The sequence below is a fragment of the Prionailurus bengalensis genome, chromosome A2 (genome assembly GCF_016509475.1).
Source record: "Prionailurus bengalensis isolate Pbe53 chromosome A2, Fcat_Pben_1.1_paternal_pri, whole genome shotgun sequence".
NCBI classification, from domain to species: Eukaryota; Metazoa; Chordata; class Mammalia; order Carnivora; family Felidae; genus Prionailurus; species Prionailurus bengalensis.
Genome location: NC_057348.1, coordinates 161,668,679 through 161,683,100, shown reverse-complemented (window position 1 = coordinate 161,683,100; position 14,422 = coordinate 161,668,679). Strand labels below are relative to the sequence as shown.

General features: G+C 51.5%; 1 long non-coding RNA gene and 1 other non-coding gene across 2 annotated transcripts; one reads left to right on the top strand and one right to left on the bottom strand.

Annotated features, from left to right (window-relative positions):
- Positions 1–5,715: 5,715 nt before the first annotated feature.
- Positions 5,716–7,521, bottom strand: LOC122488501. The gene is made up of 2 exons (XR_006298632.1): positions 7,209–7,521; positions 5,716–6,661 (listed from the first exon to the last, which is right to left on the bottom strand). It is a non-coding gene; the product is annotated as an uncharacterized LOC122488501 (long non-coding RNA).
- Positions 7,522–13,140: 5,619 nt separating this feature from the next.
- On the top strand, positions 13,141–13,212 carry TRNAC-GCA. Its single transcript has one exon. It is a non-coding gene; the product is annotated as a tRNA-Cys (tRNA).
- Positions 13,213–14,422: the final 1,210 nt, after the last annotated feature.

The following is a 14,422-nucleotide window of genomic DNA, read 5'->3' as shown; positions in this document are numbered from 1 at the left end:
CCTGGCGCGCGCCGTGGTGTGGGGAGGACACTGGGAGCCGAGGGAGCGGTAGGGCCCGGTTGACCAGAATGGTCAGGAAGGGTAACAGGTTTGGAATGGGCTGGAGAGACAGTTCTACGGCAAAAGCTGGGCGCTTCCCTCGGGACCGGGCCAGATCTCCCGCCCAGCTTGAAATGCAGCTGGTGGGCGATAGCGGGCCAGGGGTGCAGGGAGGGGGTAGGGAAGGGGTGCAGAGGCTCCTGGTGCCCGTGGTTGGAGGAACCACAAAAGGCTCCGGTCAGACCTTTTTTATGTGTATGTTGCGCCAAAGCTACTCTCTGGGTTTGTGAAATGCACCAACGCACCCTGGTTGTAGGTGTTGGTTCATCTCCGATGACCCCCCAGTGAGGCGCCCAGAGAGAAACTGCAGGTGCATTACTTTGCCCACCGGAGCGGTTTATTCTCACCTGCTCCTGGGCTTGGCAGTGACCCAGAGAGAATTCGGACAATTTGATGAAGGGACAATTCATGGAGGCTAGCAGAGGGCCGAGCTCAGCCTGGTAAACCGGGGAGGCCAGGCTTCTGCTGAAAAATGGGGAGAACAGCGGGCGAGACAAGAAGTGCTCGGGGGAGGCAGGTTAAGCCGTGAGTCAGGGTGGAGAGGAGCGGATGGTGGACAAGAGGATCGGAAAAGGGAATCTGAGGGAGAAGGTGCCTTTTCATTGGCTCTGCAGAGACCCAGAGGTCGTCAACTGCCTCCTTTATCAGGATGCATAAACTGAGGCACAGAGAGGGGAGGCGATGCTCAAGGTCTCACATTTGAAAGGATCTGACTTTTCTGGAAAGTTTCTGCAAGGCTGGTAGGACATTAGAACAAGCAGCTGGAGGCCGGGAGGAGGCCGCGGCTAGTGCGAGGGGCTTGCAAGGCCAGCCTTGGTCCTGGGCTGCAGAACCAGCTGAAGAGCAGTCAGATCCAGGAGCAGGCAGTGAGGCAGACCACAGGGGGAGGATCCTGGAGGAGTCAGAAGAGCTTCTCCACGAGGGTGGTGACGGAGCCCATCCCGGGCTGCAGAGGATTCCACGGAGGAGAGAAATGGGCCAGGCCTTCTCGGCGGCGGGATCCTTAAAGGGGGAGGTATGGCAAATGAGCTCCAATGTTAAGCAGTGACTGATGAAACCTACTGAGCTGGAGAAAGGGCTTGGGTAGGAAACCAAGGTCAAAAAGGTTGGCTTGAAGCAGATTCTGCGTGTAGAGGGGGTTTTGGACCTAAGACTTCGTGACGGTGGGGTTTGATTTGCTCTCGTGTGGGAAACCCTTGCCAAGCAGGAGAGGCTTGATACAGACAGATAGCAGGAGACCGAAGCGGACGGGGAGGGAAACGTGCCGTGGTCAGACATCTGGGGGAAGCAGCCGTGTGCAGCAGATGGGCCACGGATGATGGGTCTGGTGGCTAGTGGCTGAAGGAATGCCGGAGGACCCGGTGCTCTGGAACACCAGGATATTTGAGGCCTGGAAGGGATGTTAGAGGCATTGTGGAGATACTTGGTGGAGGGCCATTGGTGCCCAATTTACTGGTCCCGGAACTGGAGGACCAAGAGTGCCGGAGATGTTCAGACTTGAGGAGACCACGGTGGTTTGGGGAGGCTCAGAGTGACTTCATTTGTTATACACAGTTACCAGGGCATCCTCGGGGCATTGGGGGCCACGTGGCAATGGTGAGCCTTTCTTTTCCTAGGAAATCTGGCCGTAACGGATTAAATATAGCCAGGGACCCGTACTTCTTGCGTGGGGCTCGGCTGGGCTTTTGGGGGTTCTCTGTGCCTCTACCTTCCCTTTCTTGGCTCTAACCCCCTCTCCAAGCGTCTTGGGGGGTGGCGGGGGGGGGGGAGGCTGTGCTCCACGGTATCTCTTCGCTCACACCATGGTGACTGTCACTTTCCATCCACCACGATCTCCATGGCGTCAGAGGCCAACAGCTCTCGAGGACGGTCACAGAAGTGCAGACAGACTCTGGAGTGGACCAGATGTGGCTTTAAACTTGACAGCGGTATGGCCTTGAACCAGCTAATTAGCAGAACATCAACTTCCTCGCCCGTTCAATGGGGATAAATAAGGCTCCACTGTTCGGAGGCTTAAATCACGTAAAGAATAAATAAGTAGCAAAGAGGCTGGCACATACTAAGGTCTCGGTAAAAGTTTGCTTTTTTCATTATTAGCTCATAATTAAAGACGGCTTAATTTACATAAAAACAGAAGTTCAGGTAGGTAGCCGGCTCGTGTTGTATTCTGAAAGAATGAATCTCCAAGAAGGAGATTTTCCCCCACAGGCAGAAGCAGAAAGTTATTTTTGGTGTGAAGAAGTTCAAAAGCACACAAGCAACTCTTGGTCTCGATGTCAGAGTGGACAGGGATTGAAACACGCCTGTCCGCCGCAAGCCAGAATTTGCAGTGGGCTGTACCCCACCGTTCTGAGTATCTGGTCGTCATCCACAGTGCTCTCCCCCCCGGCGCCCTTAATTTAATTAGAAGGGCAGACTTTGAAACCAGTTGCCATGGGCCCCATGGAGTTGTGTACCAGGAAGAGCAATTGCCATTAATTGAATGCTAATTACTGTTGAAGACCTTAGTTATACTCTTTTTTATAGATGAAGAGGTTGAGGCTCAGAGAGGTTAACTAGGCCCAAAGTCACCCAGCAACCTAATGGTACAGTCAAAATTTGAACTCAAGTCTTTTTTTTTTTTTTAACATTTATTTATTTTTGAGAGAGAGAGAGCATGAGCAGGGAAGGGGCAGAGAGAGAGGGAGACACAGAATCTGGAAGCAGGCTCCAGGCTCCGAGCTGTTAGCACCGAGCCGTTATAGCACCGAGCCCGACGCGGGGCTTGAACTCAGGAATCGCGAGATCATGACCGAGTCGGACACTCAACCGACTGAGCCACCCAAGCGCGCCTGACCTCAAGCCTTTTTGACTCCCAAACCCATGTGCTTGACCACAGAGGCCTTTCCCTGGGATCTGAATGGTTGTTGGAAAAGGAAAGCCAGCCCCTCTTTCAAATTATTCCATTGTATCCTCAGATGTAAGACAAAATTTGAGGAAATAGAATATAGTGAGCAGAACATGCCCTGAGCCATATGTTTGCCAAAATTATGAACATCGTCAGAGAAGACAGTTGCAGAGGCAAAAAAGGCCTCTGTGTGGACTCTATGCCATTGCAGCTGGAGAAATTCATGCAACTTCCTCAGGTTGGGGGTGGGGGGCAGTCTGGTCCCTTGGGGACCGCCCCAGGTACTTATTAAGCACCACTTGTGTGCAAAGCGGTTGTGTTGGGCCCCATGGAGAAACACAGAAGGATGGGAAGCCATCTGCTTCCTCGACATGCTGGAGACTCGGAGGCCTAGTCCTCTAGACCAAGCCTTCGGGGGTCTGGAAAGCTGAGACCCTCTCGGACACATTTAGGCAGCTGTGTTCCAGGAAAGAGCCCCGCCTCTATCTCCTCTTGGTGCTTTAACCAGCCAGGTGTCGGGGGAGACCTTTCCCGAGGCACAGTGGTGGAGGCTCCTCAGATTAAGGGATCAGGGCCGGAGGCCTCCAGGCCCTCCTGTTGCCAGGGCAACGGTGAGTCAGGCCAAGGCCTCTCCTCCAGCTCTGGAAAGCTGTTTGGCTACTGAAGCCTCTCACTGCTTCCCAGGCATAGCGGGAACTTCTAGATTTAAATTAAAAAAAAAAAAAAAAAAGTCTTCATGGACCTCCTCTAGTTGGGTTCCTTAAAACGAGTATTTTTATTAAAATACAATAGAATCTAACCCTTTTATTTCTATTTTCTACAAGAGGTAACTCCAGGCTAACACCCTTTTTAAAAAAGAAAGAGAAAGGGAGAGAGAGGAAGAAAGGAGGGAAGGAAGAGGAAAGAAAGAACGAGAAAAGGAAAAATGAAATCGAGTACTGCGGACGCTGGCCTTACTGGAGGACTGACTTCCGGTCAGCGCTCAGCCCAGCCTTGAGTTTTAGGGACGGTAACAATCATCACCACGATTCAGCGATCTTCCTATGTTCCAGGCACTGTGCTAACAAAATGCTTTCATTTCATTTTCTCTTGTGCCCACCTGTGAAATCGGTATTCGTCCCTGCCTTTTCCAGATAAAATCCAGAGAGGTCAAGCATTTAGTCCAAGGTCACGTGACCAGAATGGACCCTTAAGCGTGTGGGACCCAAAGCGTGTGCTGTTAACTGCTGTTCCATACTGCCTCCCAATTTCTTCAGCGTGGATCCTTAATAAAAAAGGCAAAGAGCACTATTTCTCTCTGATTTGCAGCCCTGACCGTCCTGTGGACACTGCACCTAAGCTCTGCATCTGGCTGAAAGCAGAGGGCTCACTGGCCCACCAGCTTAGCTCAGCCAGGCCTGGCCTGGCCTGCAACCCTGGGACCCGGCCCCCCTGGGACCCGGCCCCCCTGGGAGGCCCAGCTCACCTGCAGAGGCCTCAGTGGCTGAACTGCCCAGCTAGGAATTCCGCCGCCCCCACCCGTTTAAAACTCTCTCTCTTGCTTAAGGCGTTTGGGAAGACAACTGTGTGTTAAGGCCAGGGGCTCCCCTTCTGTTTGTTGAAGTCAGGACCTAACAAGCCATTTGTTTAACAGAGGAGCTGGGCGAGGGAGATGATGACAAAGAAAATGCACCTGCTCCCTAATAAAATACCACTCTCCTCTTCCAGGCGACACTGCCTGTGGTCGTCACTGTTCCTTCTCGCCATTCCTGCCAGCCGCATGAATGAAACTCACGGCTTCTCTTTGTAAATAATACCCCGGTTCCCAATTAACTCGAGTGTAAGATAGGAAGGAGCCAACTACTGTCTATCAACCAGAGAAAGGGAAAGTTGAATTTTAATGACGAAATATACCAGTGAAAACTTCTATCACTTAAATAATGAATATCAGGATAACAAACTGTTTCCTTTTAGAATCAGAAGAGTCTATACCTTTTTAAGCACAGTATTCCATCAGTTCTTTATCTACAGGATACAGAAACACAAAGGTGGTGCCCTCAAAGGATTGAAATTGATTGGATTTAACCTAAATTCAGCAGAAAGTTAAACAGGTTATGAAGCCTGACTTTTGCCATTCTTCCACTGAGGGGATGATCCAAGAGCCACATGGCTCCATGATCGAATTTTCTGCAGGCAAATTATTGATGTAAATTCTAAAATCTAAGATAAAATGTTTATGTATGTTTTGTCCTTTTTTAAGTGTTTTTTTAAATGTTAATTTATTTTTGAGAGAGAGAGAGCATGGGGGAAGGGCAGAGAGAGAATCCCAAGCAGGCTCCATGCTGTCAGCACAGAGCCTGACCCGGGGCTCGAACTCACAAACCATGAGATCATGATCTGAGCTGAAACCAAGAGTCAGATGCTTAACCAACGGAGCCACCCAGTTTGTGTTGCCTACTTGGCAACTTAATCGTCATTGTTGAAAGTCACATTAATTTTGTCCAAAAGTAAAAGCAGTACATTGATTTTGCATAGTTACCCTCTGCACAATTTAATAATGTATCCAACTAAAATTACTATTATTCCCTTCCCACTTTAAGGCAGTGGTTTCCTTAGCTTATCTTGAATTAACTGATTTACCAAGTCAAAGGTTTGTGATACATTTTGAAATAAGTTTGAAAAAAAAAAATTAAACCTCAAACATTTCAGAGCACTGCTAAAAAAAACAAGTCAATATCCAGACCAAATTGCACCAGTCTCCAGTATATTTAATTCAAACAGTAGACATATTGAGAGGAAATAGACACATTTTTCTTGCCCGAATCTGTGCCAGCTTTTTAGAGTCTTGGAACGGGCATAAACTGCATACAAACATGCTTGGGTGTTCATTTTACCAGAAAGATGAACTCACATTAGTATGTAATAAGCACATAATAGGATTTTAGAATTTAATTTAAAACCCTTTTCCCCCCAACTGAAAATAGCATTGTTATTTTTCCTGTGAAAGGAATTTTTGAGTTCCCAACAATAAAAGTTTATCTCAAAATTGAATGAGCCCTTTATTTCTTCAGAAGAAGGCATCAAGTCTCCACAGTAAATGTAACAGAAGAAATCATTTTATTTACCACCCAGTATGAGGACTTCTAAACACCTCCACACCTGTGAAATTAAGCGGATTACTTGGAAGAAACTGAATCGGCAGAAACTAAATCTATAATATTTTAGAATGTCTTTCAGACTAAGGACACAAAATCTTCATCAAATATACAACGATCAGCCAAATGTTCTGGGCTTCATCTGTCAGTGTTTTCAGGCTTTTGTTTTTAGCCCAGGATCCTGTTTAAATAAAGCCATTTTCAGAAAGTAAACAAGTAAAATAATGGGGGGCAGGGTGCCAGGGAGGTACTAAGCCCACCTGATCAGCCCTCCCCTGGCCCTCGGGATGCCCTCCGGGTCTCTGATGACCCTTCTCGCTTCACCTTTCCCAGTTCAATCCAAACTCTGTGTGTTTGATTTATCCAGAGACCCATTCCATGCTTGCTTCATTCTCTGATAGGACACACGGTTTCTTATTTCTTCCTTTCGGGCTATAAACATTTCCATTCTCTATAACCTCTACAATACCGGGCAGATGTTCTCATCAGACAGTGGCGAGTCGCAGTGAAATCTAGCAGAGGTGACACTCTCCAAGAATCCCTGGAAGGCAGGGGGAAATAGCAGCACAGATGTCCCAGAAAAGCCCCGTCAGAAGCTACAAGGATCCCCAAAGAAATTTTTACAGCAAATGCGTACACGGTGAAGGCAAGGGAAGATCCAGGTGCACGTTACGCCTGCAGGACACTGGGCCACACAACGCCGCTCCAGGCTTCCCTGGGCTCTGTGTGCAGGGCTGGCACTGAGGGCGTGGGGCCGGGGGGGGGGGGGGGGGGGGGAGGAACAGTTGTCCTCAGTCTTCCCAGGGGCGGGTTGTTTGCTCCCGCATCTGGCCCCCCGGGGCTGACCCACGCGAGGGGCGCGGTAAATGTGAAAATGATTGGGTGAGTGGGCCACAGGTGACCCTGTGCAGGAAGAGACACAGGTGACACCCCCAAATCTCTGCCCCGTTGGTGGGGCTGCCGACGATTTTCTCGTCAAGCTAATCCAAATTCTTTAAAAGATATTAAAAATCGCATTTTATCTTTCCCTCCGATATTTCAGCCCCAATATTAGGTAGAGCCCCCGAGTCACTGCCAAATCCTCTTACCACGGTCGCAGGGTACCTAGGGGCGACGGCAGGAATCCTCTGGGCTGCCCTGCCTTTGAAAGAGGGTCACCCAGCCGCCTCCTGAGTCCAAGGGTCTGCGGGCAGCAGAGCTGCACTGGGGGGAGATGGAGCCGTTGGGATTCCCCCGGCACCCGGGGGCCCCTCCCACCCTTTCCCCGCCGGCTGCGCGCTGTCACCGTCGTCCGTCTGTTTGCACAGGCCGGCGGCGACGCCGAGGCTCCCCGGCTTCCAGCGGCCCGGGTCCGCGTCCTCCTGCTCTCCGCTCCGCCTAAGACCCGGCGGCGGCGGCGGCCCCGGGACGCGTCCCCCGCGCCGTGCAGCCCCGGCACCCCCCCCACCGAGGACCGCCCCGCCGCGGCCCCCGCTCCCTCCCTTCCCGCCCGAGCCCTCCGCGACCCCGCGGCAGCCCGGGCCCCGGGCGCGCCCCGGGGAAACGGGGCCAGGCGCTGAAAGCCGTGCGGCGGAGCCGATGGAGCCAGGGCCGGAGGGGAGCCACTCTGCAGCGTTTCCTTTCAAAACTTTACTTCTCTGGGCTTGTTTTAAATGAGTGCGCGTGCGTTTTGTAAATTTAATCCCTAATGACTTGAACCGGGCCGCCGCCCGCCCGGCCGCGGAAGGCGTCCGGCGCCCCCAGGCCGGCCGCGGCCCTCGGCCTCGCCGCCCGCTCCCCCGCCACGTGGGGCGGCCGCCGCCGTGCTGCCCCCTGCCGGCCGGAGCCCGGAGGCCGCCGCGCGCACCTGGCCGCCCGCGGCCGCTCTAGGAACGCCGGCCTCTCGGTGGTGGCGCGGGCGGCCGCCGCGCGCCTACCGGGGGGCCGTCCCCGGGGTCCCGGGGTGCGTGGGGGGAGGGGGGACTCTCCCTCCGAGGCCGCCCCGCCCGGGACCAGCCCTTCCTGGTGTTCTCGTTGCTTCGCGCGCCCCGCCTGCCCGGCCCCGTTCCCGAGCTTCGCGGGGCCCGTGCTTTGTGCAGATCCGGGTGCGAACACAAAGGGCAGGCCCCGGGTTCGCCGCGCGGTGGAGCGCGGGGACGGGCGCCACCCCGGAGGCCCGCCGCCGCCGCCGGCGAGAGCGGGGAGCGAATCCCGGGCTCCCGGGACCCCGGGAGCCGCGGGCCGCACCAGCCCTTTCGCGGGCAGCGTTGCCTTTTGGCCACTCGCCTCAAGCTCCAGTCGGTTAAGCTGGAGGCCGATGGATCTGCACCACGCGGAGGTGGACCTTGAGAAGCACCGTGACGAGCGGCTGGACTTTCTGTCTGTTCTTTATACATTTTCAAATATTTGGTTATTTCCAAGAGGTGGATTTGCCCTGTCAAAGGGTATGGACTTTTTTTTTTTTTTTTTTTTAAGGCTTTTGATGCATCTTGTCAAACCTTTTCCCAGAATGTCCACCTCGTTCGTTATCTGCAGGAAGTAGATAGGGTACCTGCGGGCCCGGCTCAGACCGGGAAGGTCGGCTCTTGCCGGGGAGGGGAGGGAGGTTAACAATCACCTGGCATTTGAGGAACTACCAACGGTGTGTGGTTCCGTGTGACCAGGCAAGGCACTGGAGCCGGGACTGGGTCATATTGTGGGGCCCCACCCTCGATGGACTGAATGCTTTTGAGACATTGAGCCGCCAGAGGGATCCTCTGAAAATGCAGATTTGATCACTGCCTTCTTTTGTGGGTCACCCTAAGAGCAGCGGTTCCCCCATTGCTCTTAGGGTAAAAATCCAGAATCCCATCAGGGCCCACTAGGCTCCGCCCAGCTCTCCAGCCCGAACTGAGGCCACGTATCCGTTTGCTAAGGCTTCCACAGCAAAGTTCCACAAACCGGTGGCTTTGCCCAACAGAAACTGAGGGGGAAATCTGTTCCTCGCTTCTAGGTCCTGGCGGTTGCCAGAAATCCTTAGCATGCCTTGGCTTAGAAACACATCACTCCAATGTCTGCCTCTGTCGTTACATGGCATTTTCCGTGCATGTGTGTGTCTTCACATGGTGTTCTCCTCATGTGTCTCTCCTTTTATAAAGACAACAGTCCTGGGGCACCTGGGTGGCTCAGTCCATTACACGTCGGACTCTGGTTCGGGTCACGATCTCACGGTTTGTGAGCTCGACCCCAGCATACAGCTCTCTACTGTTAACACAGAGCCCGCTTGGGACCCTCTTTCTCTGTTCCCCCACTTTCTCTGCTCTTCCCCTGCTCATGCAGGCTCTCTCTCTCAAAAATAAACAGAAGCAAAAAAAATACAGACAAGAGTCCAATTAGATTAAAGACCCACCCTAATCCGGTATGACCTCATCTTAGTTTAACTAATTAAATCTGCAATGACCGTATTTCTTTTTTTTTTTAATGTTTATTTATTTTTGAGACAGAGAGAGACAGAGCATGAACAGGGGAGGGTCAGAGAGAGAGGGAGACACAGAATCTGAAGCAGGCTCCAGGCTGTGAGCTGTCAGCACAGAGCCGGACGCGGGGCTCGAACTCACGGACCGTGAGATTGTGATCTGAGCCCAAGTCGGACGCTCAACCAACTGAGCCACCCAGGTGCCCCTGCAATGACCGTATTTCTGAATAATGCAACATGCTGAGGTTCCTGGACGAACATGAATTTTGGGGGACACTATTCAACCCACAAAAAGCTGTCTCAGGCACCCCGGCCTTCACTCACTCTTCTGGCTCAGGCCTCCAGCTGAACTGCACAGTCCTCCTGGACGGCTCATCTCCGCCTAACTTCCCTTTTACCTGCAAAGTGTTACGGAAATGTCACTGCCTCAGAGAAACCTTCTGGAGTCCCACAGACTAGGGTCATCCCGCCCCACATGGGTCCATGGCAGTCATCACGATTACCGCCGAAGACGTCTCTGATCACATGTGTGTGTCCTCCATTAGAAAGTTGTCTCCTGGGGCGCCTGGGTGGCTCAGTCAGTTGAGCGTCCAACTTCAGCTCAGGTCATGACCTCACGGCTCGTGGGTTTGAACCCCGTATCAGGCTCTGTGTTGACAACTCAGAGCCTGGAGCCTGCTTCGGATTCTGTGTCTCCCTCTCTCTCTCTCTCTCTGCCCTCCCCCCGCTTGTGCTCTCTCTCTCTCAAAAATAAGCATTTTTTTTTAAATGTCTTTAAAAAAGAAAGTTGTTTCCATGAGGACAGGGACCAGGTGGACTGAATGAACAATAACAAACCTAAATTTGTAGCCAAAGGGACTGACAGACTGACACGGGAAGCCTGTTGCAATCGTGCCAGAGACGACAGGTCCCGTGTTGAGACCACCTAGGGGAGCCCATTAGGAAGTTCTGAGTGGCCCCGTCCCCGGGAGGAGACAATCTGTATTCAGTCCAGTCTCCACCCTTCCCTTGGTGGCACATGAAATAACACCCACCATCTGACTCTCCCCCACCTCGCTGACCTCTACTTGAACCCCTGTCCTGCTCTGTCCCTTTGCCGCAGCCACACTGGCACTGTTCACACCCCTCCATCCTGCCAAGCTAGTTTCTGCCTTCACGCCTTGGCAGTCACTGTACCACAGCCTGGAATGCTCTGCATCCGCATTTTACCCGCTGGCTGGTCATTCAGACTTCCACTCAAACGGTCACTTCCCTGACCCCTCCCTCCCACCCCCCATCATCTTCCATCACATCACCCTGCTTTGTGTTCCTATTGTAACGTCAGTATCTGCAACGATCTGGTTCCTTTATTTGTTTTCTTGTCTGTTCCCCCCACACCTCTTGGAAATGACAGGGGCCCGGAGGGCAGAGACCTTGTTAGTTTACCTCGTTCACTGCTGAGCCCTCAGTGCTAGACTAGAACCTGGATCAGAGTGGATACTTACTGAGTATTCATTAAATGAATGAAAGTATCTAAGCCCTCTGGTTTCGTGTTTCTTCATCAGCAAAATGGGGGCAATCCTAGCTGCTTCACAGGAGATGGTAAGTGCACCTACCTCAAAGAGTCCTTGGGAGGATTAAATGAGAAGAGGTACGTGAGTGCCTCCAACGTAGCCAACACTCAACATATCGGCGCCATTGTTAGTATTTTAGATTGGCACACATCCTAACACGGATGGGGGCAAGACGGCAGATGAGGCGGTAACTCAGTCCACCTTCCTGCGATTCCACCTTCCTGTTCTTCCAATTACCCACCGCTCCCCACAGAAGGACGGGAGAAGTGTGGTATGGTGGGAACAGCCATGGACTTGGGCCAGAAGGTCTTGAAACTGAGTCTTTTGGAAACTTTCTGAAGCTGTGTCATCTTCAGGATGGAAGTAACGATTCCTACGAAAGCTGAAATGAGCTATATGTGAACTATAAGGCAGATTTCCCAAATTAGCATTCCACTGATTCTTTTGATCTTAAAGCAATTACTTATTAGTTATGGCAATCAGAGACGGTGTTGCTTGCAGTTACTAGAAGGGAATAGTCTTAAGTTTGTAATGTTTCTTGGTTTTTCTGATTTTGAAAGCAACACATTTTATTGCAGAAAAATATTTTTCTAATTTGATGGATGAAAAATATTATAATGCTGTTTTAGTTTGCATTTCTTTGCTTTTACTAAGATGTATTCTGATTTACTGAGATTGAACACATCCTTGATGGCCTTTTCATTATATGTGGGCTCTTTACATGTGAAGGATATCAATTTGTAATATTTTGCCTATCGTAAATGATGAGAATATTTTCCCAACTTGCTATTAACCTTTTGATTTTGTTCATATACCTAAACTTTTAATGCTTATATCGCCAAATCAATCGGTATTTTCTGTTGGGACTTATCCAGTGAAATGCTTTCCTTGCTGTTCAGAAATCAGTTTGATATTCATAGTATAAATATCCATTTACACCCTTGTACTTTCATTTATTTATACATAATGCTTTAGTCCACTTGGAACTTTATTTTGCTATACAAAGAGAAGTTTAGTTGCTACTTTATTTTTCCCAAATGGCCAACTGAATTCTCCTAGTATAATTTACACAAATGACCTTTCCTTTCCCCTATGCGTTTATGACTGCCGTAGCCATCACGCAAGTAAAACACCGTGGCGAAGCGTGTGGGCGAGCCAGACTGCTTAAGTTGGCAACCCTACTTACTAGTCATTTCACGTTGGGCTATTTATGTACCATCTGGGTGCCTCGGTTTCCTCATCTGTAAAATGGGAATAAGACTCATAGGCCCTAACCTTACGGGGCTGTCGTGAACATAATGGCTGCTCGGTAAACATCTGCGGTTATTTTGTGACATTTGTGTCTATACCACGTGGATTCCCAGGTCCGGGTTTCAGGTGTTTCTGTCCTTAGGCTGTTTTCAGTGGTGTGTTTCAGTAGCTGTTCTAGTATTTAACAGGACCAGTCCTCCCGTGGTGCACCTGTTACTTTCACAGTTCTCATAGCTTCCAACCTGTTCCCGTTGTATTTACTGGGCCTGGTCTGCCATTTACATACAGCCCAGGTAAGGTGTTAGCTTGGGGAAGGTAATACCTGATTTGGTAAGGGGCCCACGAGGTCTCGGTGACTAGGAGAGGAGAGTGGTGCGCAGGGCCGTGAGTGACATCAGAGAGCAGTGGGAAGAGGAGGGACAGGCGGCGAAGAGGAGAGAAGCAGGGCAAAGGGGAGAAAGGGCGGAAAGGGGCAGACGAGAGAAGCTGCTAGGCGAAAACCCAGGTGACCCGCGCTCTCAGACCCGGCGCTGGGCGTGGCGAGGGGCTCCGGGAGGCCTGGGTTTCGGGGTCTAGGTGAGGAGAGGGTCCCGAACCTCTGCTGCCTCCGGCTGTGGCGCAAGATCAGGGGAGCCACCTAACTCGGGCAAGAGAGCGAGCGGGAGTTCGGGGAAGAAAGGCCAGTTTGGCGCGAAGCCGGAGGCGCGGAGGGCGCCGAGGCCGGCGGGGCCGGGTGCGGCTGCGTGCGCAGAAGAGCGTGCGTGAGACGCAGCCCGCAGGCCCGGGGGTATAGCTCAGGGGTAGAGCATTTGACTGCAGATCAAGAGGTCCCCGGTTCAAATCCGGGTGCCCCCTGTGTGAGCCGTGTGTTTTATCCCGCGTCCTGGCTGCGACGTGGAGCTGAAAGCAACCACCGGCGTCCTTTCTTGCCCAGTTCCCAGAGCTCCAGACCAGAGAGAAACACGGAGCCAATGCTTTGGGGGAGGGGGGAGGGCTCTGGGGTCACAGGCAACGCCCACCAGCGAGGTCGGCCTTGCGGAGGCCCAGGTCTACCCCAGCCCGGAAGTAGAACGCAAACTGTTTCCAAGTTTATGTTTTCTAGTAGGCACTTTAAATAAAGCAAAAAAGGGCCCGATGGGGGGAAGGGGGTCACAAGGAAGTCCCGGGGTCGCCAGGTGGTTGTAGATAACTGTACTGTGTTGTATATTTGGGAGTTGCTAAGAGAGTAGATCTTAAAAGTTGCCATCACAAGGAAAATATATATATAACTGATGGATGTGAACTAGACTTACGAGGGTGGTCATTTCTCAATTCCAACATATAATGTGGTGTGTCAATGATATCTCAACAAAAGTGAGAACTTTTTAAAAGTATAAAGTAAAAATCAGCGACACTAAGTGCCATATGTTTAATGCAATAAATCCAAAACGTTACCATTTCAACATGTAATCAATATAAAAACGTATAGGGGTGCCTGGGTGGCTCAGGCAGTGGAGCATGGGACTTCAGGTAATGATCTCTCAGCCCATGAGTTCGAGCCCCGCGTCGGGCTCTGTGCTGATGGCTCAGAGCCTGGCGCCTGCTTCCGATTCTGTCTCTCTCTCTCTCTCTCTCTCTCTCTTTGCCCCTCCCCCGCTCATGCTCTCTTCTCTCAAAAATGAATAAACGTTTAAAAAATTTTTTTTTAATTATAAATGAGATACTTCATGTTTTGTGGGATTTGGGGACTCTTTGAAATCTGGTGTGCAGTTTCCTCCCAGGCACCCATCGATCGGAACCAGCCACCTGTATGCAGATGGTGGGCAGCTCCTGAGCGGGGGAAGCCTCCAGTTGCTTCTAGCAGTTTGGAGGGGATAGGTGGGTGTGCTGGTCAGGGTACAGAGAGGCTCCTCTGCTCCCCACAGTGCGGTGGGCTGCTCCCCCAATTACAGAGAAGAGACCCCAGTAGTAGGCAGGCGGCTCTGGGAAGGTGGAGGAAACTCACGGATTTCCAGGTCCCTGGACAGCCACCTTCAATTTTCTCTGCAGACCCTCGTACATTTAATGAAAATGCTTTAATAAGGGT